This window comes from Nicotiana sylvestris, chromosome 5 (assembly GCF_000393655.2).
Source record: "Nicotiana sylvestris chromosome 5, ASM39365v2, whole genome shotgun sequence".
NCBI classification, from domain to species: domain Eukaryota; kingdom Viridiplantae; phylum Streptophyta; class Magnoliopsida; order Solanales; family Solanaceae; genus Nicotiana; species Nicotiana sylvestris.
The window spans coordinates 122,244,013-122,263,361 of NC_091061.1; the positions used below are offsets into that span (position 1 = coordinate 122,244,013).

The following is a 19,349-nucleotide window of genomic DNA, read 5'->3' on the forward strand; positions in this document are numbered from 1 at the left end:
TAAAGCAAGCAATGTGAACAAAGTTAAGCTTAAAGGACTGTATGTGCTAGTTATACTAAGTGTCACCCTCGCGTGTAAGGAAATTTGTTATCCTTGGTACAGAAGGATTACCACAAGGCGTGTAAGGGTCATGGATAATGTGAAAGGGCGTCAAAGATGAAGAAGAAAAACATCTATAGGCAGATTGTCATAGCTCCAAGTCTTAGTACTCCCCTAATGGGGGGAATATGGAATGATAAAGAAATGATGTGATAAACATGTGAAATGAATGAGATTGCACTTATCCAAATGTTAAAAGGAAGGGAGTAAGGGTTCTTGCACGAGATGTTATTGATAGATAAGGAGGCAGTACGTAAGGTAAGACAAGTAAATAACCCAAGAAAGATTACGTAGAATATGGATATGATAATAGGCCAACGAGTAGTTAGTAGTTGATTCGGGAAGAGCCTAGTCATAACTAGACAAGAAGTTACGAACAAATCAACAGATCATGCAAGATGAATGTAGTAAACCCGAACATGGAGAATTCAGCCTCATAGTAATGTCATTACAATACTTGAGATATATTCATATGGGGAAGTTAAAAATTACCGTATGAGTGCTACGGAAATAAAAGAGAGTGCCACTAGGAAGACAGTCAAAATATCAGTTCAGAAGCAACCCACAAGTTTCAGGGCGTGGAGGTAAGTAACTACGGATAAGTATAGGCAAGGAAGGACATCAGAAGGTCCATCAAGTATACAATGTAATAAGCCCACAGCTTTACAAAATTTAGAGAGTCCTCCTTAAGTACTACAATGAAAGACTAGCTGTGGAAATAAGGAAGAAGGCTTTAACCTAAACATAAACTCAAAGAAGAAATGGTCATATAAAAGCAGTCTCACAACAAAAATTGTATGCCCTCCAAAAGAAAGTGGCACCTACCATGGAGAATGATCAAAGGTAGTATTCGAGACTATATAAGTTGCACAAAAATTCTGGCATGTATGGGAACTAGGATGAGTTAAGTATGCACGCAACAAGGGGTAGAAAGACCAGGAAAAGTAATTGCACATGTTTAAAGAAAGCTGAGATGGAACGAAAGAAATTATTCGATCAATGATCTAGAGTTAGTACGTTATGGATACACTCAAGATTTTGGAGCATTATCCAGGCAACATATTTGTTGACAATCATACAGCCATAGAGGACTCTGGTATAAGTTAAAAGAAAAAAATGAGCCCAGGGCATAGACAAAGGATTGAATTATTAGAAGATTGTATCATGGATATTCCATAACGCCTATGAAAGGCTAAGGTAATAACTGATACCATGAGCCACAGATCGGAAGATAGCTTAAGCTTACATAAAGGCTGATCCGAAGGAAGAGGAAACTAAAGAATTACATCACCCAAGTAAATCAGGAGTCTGATTATTGGACCTAGAAAAATTATAGAAGTTGTGCTTGAGAACATGATAGAATCACTCTTAATATCAGATGTTCAAGAGAAATAACACAACAATCATAACCTATAATGGCTCTACAAGGAAGCCAATTAGAAGAAGTACCAGGCTCATAGAAGTCAGTACGAAGCTCCCACTGGATTGTGTATGTACCAGAGGTGCGAGTATTATAATAAAGCTTCAAGTTATGGACGTGAATTACACCTAGGCGAAAGGGAGGTCAGGAAAAAGATAGAAGATACGATGCGAGATTTTAAGGTAAGTAAGGTAAAGGTGAACAACGTACGAGATACTCAAAGGCAGAAGATCGTGAATAGTCCATACTTCGGATAGAAGGCTATAAGCACGGGGATCCAATAACCGGGAATGATAGCGGCATCGTCAGTGGCATGTCTTCCAGCCTATGGTTTCTAAGTACTGAGAGATCTAGTTAAGAGAGTAGAGAAAAGTTGGAGACGATGTGATGTCTCGCTTGACGTTCCAGAATAACATAAGGAATCTATGGTGCAAGCAAGTTGAAGGAAAGTTGTGATTAGTATAAATGGATATGTATAGGTCGCAAGCTAAAGTATAACAGAGCGACAAAGTTTTAAGGAAACATGAGTAAGGATGAGAAAAGGCAAGTGAAAAGGTGACGAGAACGGATAAGTCCTCGGGATTAAGACCATGGAAACAAGAGAGATAATGGTTTCTATAAGTTATTGAATGTTCAGTATATCCTGAATGAACTCAAAGGAGTCTAAGATTAATAGCATTTAGAAGGAATGAATTACTAACATGGTAATAAAATGAGGGTACAATTGTGACAGATAAAGGATGATGTTTGGTCTTTAGTTTGAATAATGATTTGAAAAAAAAGAGAAGGATAAAAGGTTTCGCTGGTGGCGCGAAATTAGGATACCCCTATAAGGTGAATCACATTGAGACACTATAAAATACGGTTATGGGAATCACTTCAAATATTACTCAATGCAACGTAAGCCCTAGTGGCAAAGTATTACGTAAGAAGTTTCAAGTTATCAGTGGTATATTGTAGATCAATATTGAGGTGAGTAAACAATAGATGGACAAAAGTCACAAAGTATGAGATGAGATTAGGTCGTTATTCTAAAGATGAGTAGTAATGAGGAAGCATTAAAGGACTTAAATTTATACATATGGAATAAGAAACGAGAGTAAGCTGGAATTTGGTAGCAGACCTCAGCAACGATAAATAAAAGTAAGAGTTATGACAGTAAATTCATACGGATGGATAAACGGACATATGCGATGAGATAAATATTCGTGAATTCAACAAAGTACCGAGCGAAGAACTTCAGTATACTCATAGATGCCCAAAGGGACATCTTATCAAGATCTATATATGAAGCCTAGAGATTGGGCACACTTACAAGGTCAAAATTGTACAGGCTGCATGATGAAAGGTAGCAACAGTTACGAGATTGGAAGGATTTCGACTACAAGTTGTGGTGTGAGAAGGAGGCCTAAGGGGGGAATGCCTGGACTTTGGACTCATTCACAGAATAGTCGACTAGATGGCAAGGGAAGTTCTAAAGCATTCGTAAGATATAAGTTATGAAAATGATAAGCGCATCAGTCAACATTCGAGGACGAATGTTCCAAAGGGGGAAATAATGTTACGCCCAGTAGTATTACGTCGATGTTATGCTCTGCAGTAATATATTACAATGATGTTATGCCTTGCAGTACTACATTACGATGATGTTACGCTTCGCAGTATTAAGTTACGACAGAATTACACCCAGTAGTATTACATTACGGTGATGTCACGCTTCGTAGTATTAAGTTATGACGATGTTTCACCCTGAAGTATTGTACGTTAAATTTGTCGTAAGGTAATTGAGATTAGTCCAAGTAAAAGATTATTTAGATATTATAAGGATTATGCTATTTCACAAGCGATTAGTAAATTCATGAAGGTGAAAGTGGAAGCAAGTCAAAGAAAATAATTTTTTGTCCAAATTTAACATTTTGGGATAAAATACGACCCGAGCTAAAATACCCGGTAATTATGGACTAGTACCATACAAGGTACCACGTGACCATGATAGTAAGGTGTATAAGGTATGTTAAAAGTGGGTAGTATTTTAAGTAATTTAAGATAGTCCTTAATTATATGGATAATTAATTAATGATGGAGATAATTATGGTATTAAGTGGATAAGAGTCTTGTTGAGATTGCCACATGGCATAAGGTTAACCAAGGTGGCAGAATTATGCAAAATGAGTCACTAGGCAAAGCTATAACTTTTACACGTAAATATGGCTTGGTGTCTTTATTGGAGAAGTGTAAGACCTTGTAAAGTTAAGCAAAACAATATTTTCTATACCATTACAAATAGATAACAAGGATCCAACGTGAACAATTCTTTGAAACCTTACAAGATTCTTTGACGTTTTTACAAATTGAATGCCAAGTTTCACTGAATACAGTGGATAGTCTTGAAACATTTGTTGCCGATATTATTAGTGGAAGATGGGATGCAGTATTACCTCAAGTTGCTCAACTTAAGCTTCCTAGAAATATATACTTGAGGATTTGTATGAGCAGATAGTTTTGGAAATGATTGAACTTCGGGAGATGGATATTGACTATTTTAAGACAAACAAACGTGATGGGTCTCATTAACCATGAGCAACCAGAAAGATATCAGAGGCTTGAACATCTGTTAGTCCGAACTTACATTGATCCACATGAAGCTTATGCAGATTTAACCAAAGAAAAGAGGCGTGCACAAATTGCACAAGGAATATTATAAAGATTTTTCCCTACCTTGATCCGCCAGTATTCTTCGCAAAAGACGTGTGTTAGAGGAATTGTCAAGAAAATCGATCTAGGTATGTTAAGGCTATCCCTTCTTTCTTTTGGCATGATCCAGACGATACGAACGAAACATGCAAATGCACAAATTCCATAAATGACTATTCATAAAAGTATTAGAGATATCTATGTTCTTGAATTTCCATATGTCATAATATTTTATCATCTGTTCATAGGTCTCAGAAAAATACGAAAGTTGAAAAGAGTCTACTTTGTGATATTACTCAAAGGCAAAATGGTCTTATGACATTCCGAAAGATTTTATTAACGTACTTTTCATGCATTGCATTCATGTACATTGACCCATGACCAGATGACATTATATACGCATATATATGTATGTATATATATGTATATGGGATATGGGAAAGGTTATGATGTTATATATGCATTATCACCTGATCAGCTAGTATACGTTGATGATTTTGCCCACAGTGACCAATATAATATAATGGGATGCCTCAGAGGATAACAATTTTATGAAACATGTACCTATGCATGACATGACATTCATACGTATATGCATTACGCTAAAAGTAATTTATGATTTACAGAGTTATCCAGACTTACAGGTTGAGTTAATTACTCTATATTTCTTTTATGTCTGTTATGTACTTATTTATGTGCCTTACCTTTTTTATACTGACTTCCCTTTTGCCTAGGGATGCTGCGTTTCATGCCCACATGTCCTGATAGACAGGTCGAGAGCCCTCCAAGTAGGTTATCAGCTCAGCGGAAGATGTTGGTGCGCTCCATTTGCTTTGGAGTTGCTTGTTTGGTTAGTATGATTTAGACGTGTATTGTTTGGTATGGCGGGACTCTGTCCCAACCTTTATGACATTTATGTAGTCTTAGAGGCTTGTAAACATATGTCGTGTACGTGAAAGATTGTACGGCCTTGTCAGCCTGTGTTTTGAGTTTATAAATGATTATGTTGGCCTATTAGGCCCGTATGTCATGTGTATATGATGATGTAATAAGAAAGATACGTTACATTGGTACTCGGTTGAGTAAGGTACCGGGTGCCCATCGTGGCCATCGGTTTGGGTCGTGACAATAACATTAGAATATTCTAAGGGAACGAAGCCCATGCGAAAATAATCAAATTATACCAAAAATCCCGGAATTGGTCAAACCCGACCCCTGGGCCCACGTCTCAAAATTCCATAAAAATCACGTCAACAAAATCCTTATCCCCCCACGAGTCTATTCATACCAAAAGCATCGAAATCAGACCTCAAATCGCCCCTCAAATCCCCACTCAAAGCTCTCCAATATCAAGCCCTAATCCCTCAATTTTCTTCCGTAATTTCCACTAATACCATGATTAAGCAATGGAAAAATGGTCATAAACTCAAGTAATGAAGCTCAGGTAACTTACCCAACTGATACTCTTCGATTTCCCTTGAAATTCACTGCCCTAGCTCATTTCCCGTCTTCAAAAATGGAGAACATAGCAAAAATTCGCGAAAGAAACCTTATATACTTTCTGACCTAGGGATTCCGCACATGCGGTCCCGCTTCTGCGGTCTAGCCCATTGCATATGCGGTTCTCACTTAAAGACCTGGGACCGCACCTATGGTCGCTCACTCGCACCTGCGCCATCGCAGATGCGTACAGGCATCCGCTTCTGTGGCTCCTCACGTCTCACCTCTTGGCTGCTTCTGTGGCTTGATTCCGCATCTGCGGGAGTCACACCTGCGGCTTTCCAACCACAGATGTGGTTATGATAGCAGCCATAAACTTCAGCTGCAACTCCAAATTCCTAACTTTTCGTCAACCATCTAATATCATCCCGAGGCCCCTGGTACCTCAACCAAAAGAACAAACAAGTCACATACCAATATCCAAAATTATACCAATCTTCAAGAAGCCTCAAACAACATTGAATCAACCAAATCACATCGGATTCAAGCCTAAGGTTCCAAAATCTTCTGAATTCCGCTTTTGATCAAAAAGTCTATCAAACCACATCCGAATGACCTGAAATTTTGCACACACATCCCAAATGACACAACAGACCTACTGCAACTCCCAGAATTCCATTCCGACCCCTATATCAAAATCTCACAGACCTCCAAAACACGTTCTGATCACACTCCTAAGTCCCAAATCATCTCCCGAAGCTATCCGAACCATCAGAATTCACATCCGAGCCCTTTTTCACATAAATCAACATCCAGTTGACTTTTTCCAACTCAAGCCTACTTAAAAGAGACTAAGTATCTCAAACCTTACCAAAACCTCTCCGAACCCGAATCAATCAACCCGATAACATGAAATACAGCTGAACAAAACAATAAGAAGCGTAAATGGGGGAAACAGACCGGTAACACATGAAACGACCAACCGAGTCATTACATCCTCCCCCTCTTAAACAAACGTTCATCTTCGAACGAGTCAAGAAACATACCTGGAGCCTCAAATAGGTGAGAATATCTGCTCCACATCTCCCGCTCGGTCTCCCAGGTAGCCTCCTCCACGGGTCGACCTCTCCACTGCACTTTCACTAAAGCTATATCCTTTGATCTCAACTTTCGAACCTGACTTTCCAAAATAGCCACTGGCTCCACATCATAAGTCAAATTATCATCTAACTGAACCATGCTGAAATCTAAAACATGAGACGGATCGCCAATATACTTCCGGAGCATAAAAACATGAAATACCGGATGCACACTCGACAAGCTGGGTGGCAAAGCAAACTCATAAGCCACCTCCCCAATCCTCCGAAGCACCTCAAAAGGCCCAATGAACCGATGACTCAATTTACCCTTCTTCCCAAATCTCATAACACCCTTCATGGGTGAAACCTTCAGCAGAACCTTCTCCCCAACCATGTAAGACACATCACGAACCTTGCTGTCAGCATAACTTTTTTGCCTCGACTGCGCTGTACGAAGCCTCTCCTGAATCACCTTCATCTTGTCTAAAGCATCCTACACCAAGTTTGCACCCAACAGCCTAGCCTCGCCCGGCTCAAACCAACCAATTGAAGATCTATAGTGCCTCCCATACAAAGCCTCAAATGGAGCCATCTGAATACTTGACTGGTAACTGTTGTTATAAGCAAACTCTACGAGCGGTAGAAATTGATCCCACGAGCCTCCAAAATCAATAACACAAACGCGCAACATGTCCTCTAATATCTGAATAGTGCGCTCGGACTACCCGTCCGTCTGAGGATGAAAAGTTGTGCTCAACTCAACCTGAGTACCCAACTCTCGCTGCACAGACCTCCAAAACTGTGAAGTAAACTGAGTGCCCCTATCTGAAATGATGGAAACTGGGACACCATGCAAACGAACAATCTCCCGGATATAGATCTCTGCCAACCGCTCTAAAGAATAGGTAGTACACATAGGAATGAAGTGCGCGGACTTGGTTAGCCGATCCACGATTACCCAAATAGCATCGAACTTCTTCAAAGTCTGTTGGAGCCCAACTACAAAGTCCATGGTGATCCGCTCCCACTTCCACTCCAGAATATCTATCCGCTAAAGCCACCCGGTCTCTGATGCTCATATTTCACCTGCTGACGATTGAGACATCGGGCCACAAATCCCACAATATCTTTCTTTTTCCTCCTCCACCAATAATGTTGTCTCAGATCCTGATACATCTTCGTGGCACCCGAATGAATGAAATACCACGAGTTATGGGCATCCTCTATAATCAACTCCCGAAGCCCATCCACATTGGGAACACATATCCGGCCTTGCATCCTCAATACTCTGTCATCACCAATAGTCACATCTCTGGCATCATTGTGCTGAACTTTGTCCTTTAGGACAAGCAAATGAGGATCATCATACTGGCTCTTTCTGATATGATCAAATAAGAAAGACCGAGAAATCAGAAAAGCCAATACCCGACTGGGCGTCGAAATATCCAACATTATGAAAACTCATGAAATTCATATGATAGTTCAAAATTCCTATTTTCACAACCGAACGTCCGAATCACGCCAATTCAACTCCGATTCTCACCAAATTTCACAGATACGACTTAAATATTATATTGAACTTGTATAGGGCTTCGAAACCAAAATATGGGCCCGATACCATCAAGATTACACACCATTTTATTTCCAAAAGTCCTTATATTTTCCAGCAAATAATTTTCTTTAAAAATTCGTTTCTCGAGTTAGGGACCTCGGAATTCGATTCCGGGCAATGTCCAAGTCCCATATTTTACTATGGAACCTACGGGACCGTCAAATTATGGGTCCGAGTCCGTTTACCAAAAAGGTTGACCAAAGTCAATCTTAATCAATTTCACATAAAAGTTTTCCGAAAACACGCCCGGACTACGCAGGCAAATCGAGGAGAAGGAAAATAAAGTTTCAGGGCCTCGGAACCCGGATTCGGATTCTAAAATACAAGATGACCATTTGGGTCATCAGAGTTACCAAATTATTTTTTTAACCAAAAAGTAACTCAACGTTTAATTATCACATAATATCACTAAGAGAAAAATAAAAAAAGTGATCCTTATTATACTAATTAGGCAAAGTTGAATGACATTATGGTTATAAAAATAAATTATTAACTTTCATAATACCTAAGTAAGTTGAGTGACTTTTTGTTTAAGAAAATACAGTCAGACTTCTTTATATGTCACGACAACGGTTCGCCTTCCGTGAACCATCGTGACGACACCTAGTCTCTACGACTAGGTAAGCCTAAATTACGAAAGATAAACCAATTTACGGAAGAAAAACAATTTAAAACAGAAATAGAGTGATATAACAACATTTAAAAGTGTCGCTCGGCATACACAATATAAATTCTCGAAACTAATACATTTTTTCAAAACCCGAAAACCCATGAATCACAAGCTACGAATATAATAAAAATGCACTAACTCCGGAATGTCTACATCAATAGAAAAGATAAAAGGGATGTCACTACAAGATAGAATGGAAAGGGACTCCTCGGTCTGCGGACACAATAGATATACCTCGAAATCTCTCGAGCAGTCGCCTCTCCTCAAGGGTGATAGGACTGAGTCGCAGTACCTGGATCTGTACATGAAAAATATGCGCAAAAAAGGCATGAGTACACCACAGCGGCACTCAATAAGTGTCAAGCCTAAAGTGACGAGGAAGGTCAGGGCCCTACTGAGATAAAATAAAAATTATAAGGCATGACGGTATAAGATAAGCAGTACAGTTGGAAGCTAACAATAAGAATTTAATACAGAAAACAAGGAATTCAATAACTGAAATAGAGGCAAAACAATCACAAGGAAATAACTGGGGATCTCTTAGTATCTCGAGGATCTCTTAGTACCCTCGATATATGTCAGAGATCTCTTGGTATCCCCAGCATCTGTCGATATCCTCAATATGCGCTAGGGATCTCTTGGTATCCTCAATATACGTGCTAGGGATCTCTCGGTATCCCGAGGATCTCTTGGTATCCTCAATATCCGTGCTAGGGATCTCTCGGTATCCCGCACCTCAGCTCAAATCATATATACGTGCAGGGGATCTCCCAGAATGCCGTCCCGTAGTCCCAAAATAATAACACACGACAGCAACACAAAGAATACTCAAGTAAGCTCAATTTTGTACCAAGTAAACAGGTAATTCTAACCTAACATGCTTAAGGCAGTTTAAGCAATTAAGTAAATTAAACATGCTTTTTCTAAGCTAACAACATGCTTAAATTGCAAGTAGTATAAAATAGGAAAAAGGGACACCATTGAAATTACTTAAAGAAAATCGGATTTTCACTCGTCACCTAATGTACAAGGCATTTCAATTACCAAATGTACCAAATCCTAAGAGGAAGGTTCCCCACACAAGGTTAGGTAAGCCACTTACCTCGAACTAGCTCAAATCAATCCGAAACCATGCTCTTGCCATGAGTACTCGACTCCAAATGGCCCAAATCTATTTAATTCAATTTCATAATGTAAATAACACTTCAAGTAACTGATTCTACAAAGAAATTCTAAGCTAATACGCGAAATTAGGTAAAATAACAAAAACGCCCCTCGGGCCCACGTCTCGGAATCAGGTAAAATTTAAGTTCCAGAATCCTCACACTCTCACGAGTTCATTCATCAAAAGTACCAAAATCGGACCTCAAATGGTCCCTCAAATCATTACTCAAAGGTCTCTAATTAGTCAAGCCCTAACCCCTAAATTAGCACTGATTTTCCTTAATTTTTCATGCTTATAATGATAAAAATCACTCCAATTAGGGACCAAAGACCTTACCCTAATGAACTCCTATGAAAATCCCTCATGAAAAATGCTCCCCAAGCTTCTTCCCGTTTGGAAAGAGGTGAAAATAGCTAAATTTCGCGAAGGCAAGTATTTATATGTTTCTGCCCAGTTAATCCTCTTCTGCGGTAAAGGGAGCGCACCTGCGGAAGAATGCATCGCAGATGCGAAAAGTCACTTAACGGGCTGGATCCGCATCTGCGGCACTGCATTTGCGAAAACCCAGCCGCACCTGCGGATCCTGGAGCTCTTGGCCAATCTCGCTTCTGCGGCCACATAGCCTCTTCTGCGACGCCGCACCTGCGGTCTCACACTCGCAGGTGTGGTTATGATAGAAAACCAGCAGCTGAAGCTGCAACTCCAAAATCCTTCTATCAACTATCTGAAATCATCCCGAGGCCCCCGAGACCTCAACCAAATGCACCAACAAGTCTAATACCACTATCCAAACTTATATCAATCCTTAAAACACCTAAAACAACATCGAAACGATGAATTAACCACGGATTCAAGCCTAAAAATTTTAAAACTCTAAAAATACACTTTCGATCAAAAAGTCTATCAAACCTCATCCGAATGACCTAAAATTTTGCGCACACATCACATTTAATACTACGGAGCTACTCTAACTTCAGACATTCTATTCTGACCCTCGGATCAAAATCTCACTATCGAACCGAAAACTTCAAAATTTGACCTTTCGGCATTTCAAGCCTAAATTAGCTACGGACCTCCAAAACATAATCTGATCGCGCCCCTAAGCCCAAAATCACCCAACGGAGCTAACAGAACCATCGGATTTCCATTCCGAGGTCATCTTCACACTGTTCCGACTATGGTCAACTTTCCAACACTTAAGCTCTCATTAAGGACTAAGTGTCCCAAAACTCTCCGAAACTCCCAACCGAACATCCCGGCAAATCACAATAGTGGAAATAAACACAGGGAAAGTAGTTAATAGGGGATCAGGGCATAAATTCTAAAAACGGCTGGCCGGGTCGTTATATTATAACAACATCCCTATATAACAACCATTCATTATAAAAGCCTAGTTTTTCTCAGAACCGATTTTTATGTTATATTTTACCTATCTATAACAGCATTCTGCCTATAACAACAATAACTATTTTTATGACAGTATGCTTTTTGTAAAATTACCCTTCTATAACAGCATGCATATTTTTAAGATTATTACTAATAATAATTCTAAATATTTAAGCAAATATTTTATAACTTTAATGTAAAACTTATAATAGCTATATATTATCTTAAGGATATCAGTATGTTCCATGAACATATGCACATCAAATATTTTTGTAACTAAAGAGCTACAAATGATATATCTTGCATTAGAGAAATCCCAAAAGATACTTAAAAGATTTATTTATACTTTTTGAAGATATGCATATCATTCTTTTTTTATTTGAAGATGTAGACATGATATATTTTATACTGGACAATTACCAATAATATATAAACGTAATTTATTCGTATTTTTTAATTGTGTGCCTTAGATTTTAAATATTTGTGCATTTAGTTAAGAATTTTTTAATAATGTATTAGATTTCTTTAGCATTTAATTTGTGAAATATTTATATCTTTTGAGATTTTGAATTTAAATATTTATTAATCTGTTATATATAATATTATAAAAAAAACCAATTAGTTTTTGAATATTTTTGTCTATAACAACCAAAATAATTTAAATACCAAATGCTATTATAGGTGTATACCAGTCATTCATTATAAAAGTCGAAAATTTTTGGAACAAGTGATGTTGTTATAGAGATGTTTCATTATATAATGACTTTGATTAATTTAAGGAAAATGAGGAATTATAGAATTTTTGGGAAAAAACATAAGTACCTTATTGAATTACTAACTACACAAAAGTGTGTAACCGGAAATCCACTACAAGTTTTATGCCTTTTCCCTAAAAACTTTTTATTGTTAGAACTTAGAAGAGCTGACTCAGCAGCTTTTGGAAAAGACTAAACTAACCTAGAGAACTGAAGTGGCGGGAACGAAGTGTAGGAAATCACCAGAAGAAAGTGGAGGAGAACTGCCATACCGCCTGTTTGGATTAGCCGATAAGAAAAATATTTTTAAGTATTGAAATTGGTTTTTTAATTATATATTTATGTGTCTGAATAGATGTGTTAAAATTGATAATAAACAGTTAATATGTTTGGTAGAAAAGTGACGATAAGCCATTTTTTTATTAAAATGACTAAAATATTCTTAAAAACTTTACAAAAGATTATAAATTTAAATTTGTTTTGTAATAAAAAGAATGAACAACAATATGAAATAAAAAAAAAGTTAGAAAATTTATCTTGAGAAAAATATTTTGTAAATTAAAAAATATTATTAAGATTAAATTAGTAAAAATCTTGATCAAATTAAAAGTGTGCAAGTAATTTGGGTGTTTAAAAGCCAATTTGATTGATTCATAAGCTTAGCCAGTTTGACCCTCGTAGTACAGGCCTACTTTATATAAAATAAAAACTTGGCAAAGATAGCAACGAAGGAAAGCTTTGAAGATTTATCAATATCAACATCAAAGAGGTAAGAGAAAGCTTCTTCTGATTTCAGTAATAGAACCATTTCCTTAAGTCCACAATGTTTGCTGAAATAAAAGCTTGATTGATATCCTAGTTTGAAATGGATTCTTCTGTTGACAAGAATTAGCCCCAAATTTAACGGGATTGGGGTTGTGAGAAAGCTTCCTTTAAGTACTGTTTTGATATTCTGGAGAAGAAAATGATTTTCATTGCTTAGGCATTCGCTTATCTGTGTTCCCAGCGGCCTTAATCATGATTTCCGCAGATTCTTGTTTTATGTATTTATTTGATTTTTCTATATAAAAACAAGTCTATACAAGCAAACATGCAATTTAGCAATACATGACATGTTATATGAATGAAAGGGAAAAGATTAACGGACTATTGCTATTCTTCCCATAGCGACAAAGCGAGTCACTCATGATTCGATAGTTCCATTTTCCGCTGATGCATCCCGATGAAATCCTAGCAGTCAAACCAACGTATTTGTTCCGCACCCTCCTTCCAATCAAATCTTTCCAAGGTGTCCGGAGGCAGGGGAAAGAAAGGAGGGATTGAGCCCCAGGTGCTAGACCGAACATAAGTACAAGTCCAAAATCATCGTACGAACCTATAGGAACCTTCAAATCATGATTCTCAATCCGTTTAGCTCAAATGTTGACTTTGGTCAACTCTCTGAAGTTAAGGCTTTAAGTTAGCAACCAAGTGTAACGCCGCTAAGGCTTCAAGTTAGCAACCAAGTGTAAAGCCGTTAACTTTTATGTAGGATTTTCATTTTATATGGATATTAAGTGTTTGATTTTTGAAATACAAGGGGTGTGTCTATAACGCAGTCATATTATAAGGGTGTTTAAATTTAATTTTCTCAAGATTAAACCCTTCCTTTTTGTTATGAACACATGTGATTAAATAATAAGAAGTTAAAATATTTGAATTTTCACCTTTCTTCTCTGTATTCTTCAGCTCGCTTTTGGTCACGCTTTAGAAAGTTCTGTTCTTTGCATTCCATTCACTGGTATACTGATAAATTGCATTCTATGCACTGATTTGGTGTTCTTATGTTCTGCTTGTGCTATTAATTTCGTTATAAAATTACCAGTAATGTTGAAACTATACATCAATTCTGTGGCCTTTTATCTACTTTCTGTTGAAGTAAGATGGATGATCTGATGCCTCCTGCCCCCTTTATTAAGCGCCGGAAGGTAACATACTTTTAAACTATAGGTCTACCTCCAACACTTTTTATTCCACTCCTAGGCTAATGTATAAAGTTTTTTTTTTTCTTTTTAAATGCAAAATCTCTCCAAGTGTGGGATTGACGAGTGACGACTTGCCTGATGAGTTGCTTATTGCCATACTTTCCTGTTTGAACTTCCACGAGGCAGCAAAGACCTGTATTCTCTCGCAGCACTGGAGATACTTATGGGAACATACAATTTGCAGAATTGAATTATATAATGACGACACATTTGAAATTGATGCAGCAGAAAAGTTTATAAATTCGGTGAATGATGCCTTTGAAATTTCATGAGGGTGCATTTATTGAGTGGTTCAAATTTGGTTTTGTCTACCCAAGTGTACTCCCCCCTACAGCAGTACTGATTTTGCAACAGTAAATCAAGGCCAAGTCGAGTGTGATATTGATTGCTGGATTAATGTTGCAATACAAAAGCAGGTCAAAGTATTTGAACTGAACCTGGCAGCAGGTAATGTGTGCAGTGAATTTGATATGACATAGCATTCCTCATGTGCAAAAGTTGTTGCCCATTTGTTGCGAGATTAATTTGCTGAGAATATTGGCGACTCTCAAATCTTTCCAATTTGTTAATGTCCGCATAACACGGGAAGTTGTTGAGTTCCTTTTGTCCCACTGCCCTTTACTGGAGGAAGTCTGTATTTCAACCTCAGATTCTCTTGAGAGTTTGAAAGTTGCTCGTTCATTATCTAAGTTAAGGTCCATGGAAATATCAAATTGTGAAGCTTTAATTTGAAGACTATGAAGGTTCATGCTCCAGAGCTTGTGTCTTCTACATACATTGGACGTACTATTAAAGTGCCTTTCAAGAAAGTTCCCCTCTTCTCTCAGCTAACTATTGGAGGAGATTATGTGATTCTTTTATTTTTGATGCTCACAAGCACTCTAGCTATTGTCGAAATCTGAAGAAGCTTAAACTGGAAGTGTCATAAGAGGTTGTAGCATACATCTACCCTCTTTCTTCTTTCCTCACTTGTAGTCTGCTTCGATATTCAAACTAAGTTATTAACATGCATTGCTTCAAATCTTTTTAGTTATCTAGGAAATGCTGGGTCATTCCCAATGTATACCCTCAACTTTGCTACTGAAAGAGTTGGAATTGGACATCGCCACAGAAGAGGGTGATGGCCTTTGCTTCTTCACATTCTTGACTAAGTGTTCTTCTCAGTTATCAAGTTTAACCATCCAGGTAACCGTTCTTCTTGCATTTGCTTCTCCTTTATGCCATGCCACTTTCTTGCCTTCTATAAGTATAAGTTATTTGACAAAAAGTCTTAACAATGTCAACCTAACAAGTTCTTTGAAATGATGTAAGCAAATCTTAAGAAGTTCTAAGATGGAACAAGTTACCATAAAATCATGACACAATTAATTGGTGCGTCCTCCTTATACATGGAATGTGATACATTTTTTAATAAAGAATACATGTATTGGAAATCGATAAAGCCTATAACACCAGAAGAATGATTATTGTACAATATTGAGGTTGACGAAGGAAATTTAAAATGTTTATGCCAATAGTAAATTACTCTCGAGAAGGTTGATAAGGAGTAGCATTTAAGTAAAGGTCACCCTTTCTAGCAATAGTTATTCCCGATAATTCGGTCAAGTCCAAGTCTCTTGGCTTGATTCCGGTTGGGAGTTTCCAGTCAAAGTGATAGAGTAATTGAGCCAATGGTAAGTAAAGATTAGCTAAACCAAATGACATTCCAGGACAAATTCTCCGTCCACCGCCAAAGGGAAGAAACTCAAAATTATTACCAAAAATATCCACAGAACATTGCTCAAATCTCTCTGGCTTAAAGCTTTCCGCGTCATCCCAATATTTTGGATCTCTTCCCAATGCCCAAACATTAACCATAACTTTGGTCTTTGCAGGAATAGTGTAGCCGTTTATATCCGTATCTTCCCTGCATTCTCTTGGGACCAAAAGTGGAGACGGTGGATGAAGTCTCAAAGTTTCTTTAATGACTAACTTTAAGTATTTCAGCTCCTCCACATCATTTTCATCAAAAGATACTTTGTCCCTAAAGGCTTCTCGCACTTCTGCTTGAGCTTTGGTGAATACACTTGGATTCTTCATCATTTCAGCCATGGCCCATACAGTTGTTGTTGATGAAGTTTCTGTTCCGGCAGCAAACATGTCCTGCAAATTAATAATCGCCAAGTTACAATATTAGATTATTTTTCTAACAAGAAATCTTATTTGTAGAAAAAAATCAAAAATCTTGTAGCTATGACAATGAATATGGGAGTAAGAACAAGCATAGGATTGTAGTATTGAATAGTACTTACAACAACAACAGCTTTGATATTGTCGTTGGTGATGGGAAATTGAAGACTTGTGTCATTCATAAGTCTCAGTAGGACATCAATTAGATCTTCGCCTCCTAATGCGCCATTACTCTTGCCAGCTGCAAGATTTTTCTTGTGCTCGTTGATGACATCCTCAACAATGGCGTCTACCTTAAGGTGGGCATTCAAAAGTTTACGCTTCATCCCACTGAGAACATGAAGAAACTTGTATGTAGGGAAGATGTCTACCACATCAAAGCCTTCTGCTAATCCTATTACTTCTCTGATCTTTTTGGCAAATATGTCTTGCCCCTTGAGTACTTGCCCAAATGCTGATCTACACGTCATGGAGCTTGCAAACCAAATGATCCTCTGCGTAAAATTAACTAGCTCACCTGAAGAAGAATCTGACCGGATAGAGTCAATGAGACGAACGACTTCATCACGTCTGATGGAGCTGAAAGACCGAACATTCTTTGCATTGAGAAGTTCCATGACACAAATTTTACGCATTTGTCTCCAGTGGTCGCCATAAGGGCTAAAGGCAATGTCGGACTGGTTATAACAGATAATGTCCATGGCTACAATTTTAGGCCTAGATGCAAAAACGACGTCATGAGTTTTTAGCACTTCTTTTGCCATGTCCCTAGAAGTAACCACAACTGCAGAAATTTCACCTAACTGAAGGTGCATAAGTGGTCCATATTTTTTGGCTAAATCTCTAAAGGACATGGTGCGGTTCTCCACCAATCATATGAAGCATACTTCCTAGTATTGGTATTTTCCATGGACCTGGTGGCAATTTTTTGCTTTGGCTATTGGAGTTCTTCCATTTCCTCAACAAAAATAGGAAAGATAGGAATAGGAAAATGGAAACCAAGCTGAAGAATTGCATTTTCAGAGATAAACGGAGGATTATTCGATGATTCTTCAAAGTCTAGATGCGTATGGTCTTTTATAGGCATTTGTTTTGGCAAGAAACGGAAAGACAAATATGATATTTCCTGCAACTTTTGTTTGTCAACATCTCATTGAAGCAGACTTTGTTTACTTTCCTGTTGACCATTAATTATTCATAGGCAAAATAATTCAGCTGACTAGAGAGCAATAATGATGTCATTATTTATTAGTATTGTGGACTAATTATTGTGAAGCCAACATATGAATATATTCTTTTCTCTATGCTGGGAAATTTCCTAGTAATCTGAAAGTATGGCCCAGAAAGACTCAAATTTGGCGGCTAGAAATTTGATACTAACTACTAATACTTAAATAAAACCCGAACGAAATGTGCAGTTGCCATCATGGAATTAAATATTGGAGAATTTGAGAACCACGATAATTTGATAACTCAAGGTCCTGCTTTGTGGATGTTTTTTTACCTGAGAGAGTTTGAGAACCACAATAATTTGATAACTCAAAAGGGTTTTAAAAAATACTTTTGAGTCGCCACCTAACATAAAAATAAAAATAGCTGACTAACTGGTGCTAAGTCACTTAGCTAACTTTTTAATTTGAAAACTTTTAATTAAAATATTATAACAAGGAAATCTGACATATAGCACAATTATTCGTGATTGCAGGTGGTTATGGGAAAAAAGCTGGTAGTCAAGCTATTAGGAATAAAGAACTAAATGTTGGGAGAGCTTTACCCCTTACTAGGACTACCTGTCGCATATCTGAATTAGCCGTACCAATGAACTTCGAATACCACATGGTTAAACTAAACAAATGGAGTGGCATGTATAACATACATGTTTTAGTAATTAACATTGACAACCATTTATTTAGAGGAGTACTCCCTATGGAAGTGTGACAAGTTTTCATTTCAAGTGATATAATAATTTTTATGCACGGAACTTCAACTTTTTTACCGAGTGAAATTTATGTCATAAAGTTTTAGTTTTCAAAATACTATTTACTTTCAAATTTCAATTTCACCCAAATATTGTCCAAACCCCTTTGAATAGCTGGAATACTTCATAAAATCCATGGTTGATTGACGCATTTCCACGAATGATGAGGAGAAATAGAGTGCCATAAAAGTAGAATCCACAAGTCAGCATTAGCAGTTGAATAAACTACTTAAGGATTTTAGAGCATGCACTACATTATTCCTCTGTTTACAAACTTGTTTGTTTGGCGATTATCATAAATTAAAGTGTAGCAAACATTTATGATGTCCCACGACTAGGGGTGTCAATAGATATTTAAAAACCGAACGATTTGTACCGTACCGAACCGATTTTTAAGTTTCTTTTAATAAAACTATAGGTTTTTATATAAATCTATACTCGTACCCGATAATTAGGCTAGATTTTTTATTTTATGAAAATAAACCGAAAAATACCGAATTGTACCAAATAAATTTGCAATGTGAAAAATATATTTATATAATAAGTTTAAAAATAATAAACCATTAAATTTTTTCTCGGGCCTTGAAATTATGAAATAGTTACAAGCCAACAAGTAATTTAACTCAAAATCCTAATTCCCAAATTTATTAGGCTACTCCTGTTGAAACTAAATTATTTTCAGCATGTTCATTAGCAAGACGCAAGGTATTGTAGCGATTATGAGTAGCAAACTACAATGTATTGAATATGTTTCTTTCGTATGATTTTGATTTATTTTTTTGAATATTTAACCTTCTATATACTTTATTCTCGAATCCCAACTTGGTTAATATTTTTCATTCGTTTGATTTATATATT

The 19,349-nt window shown here is 37.2% G+C and overlaps 1 pseudogene; it reads right to left on the reverse strand.

Annotated features, from left to right (window-relative positions):
• Positions 1-15,686: 15,686 nt before the first annotated feature.
• LOC104249339 (5-epiaristolochene 1,3-dihydroxylase-like) lies at positions 15,687-17,706 on the reverse strand (annotated as a pseudogene).
• Positions 17,707-19,349: the final 1,643 nt, after the last annotated feature.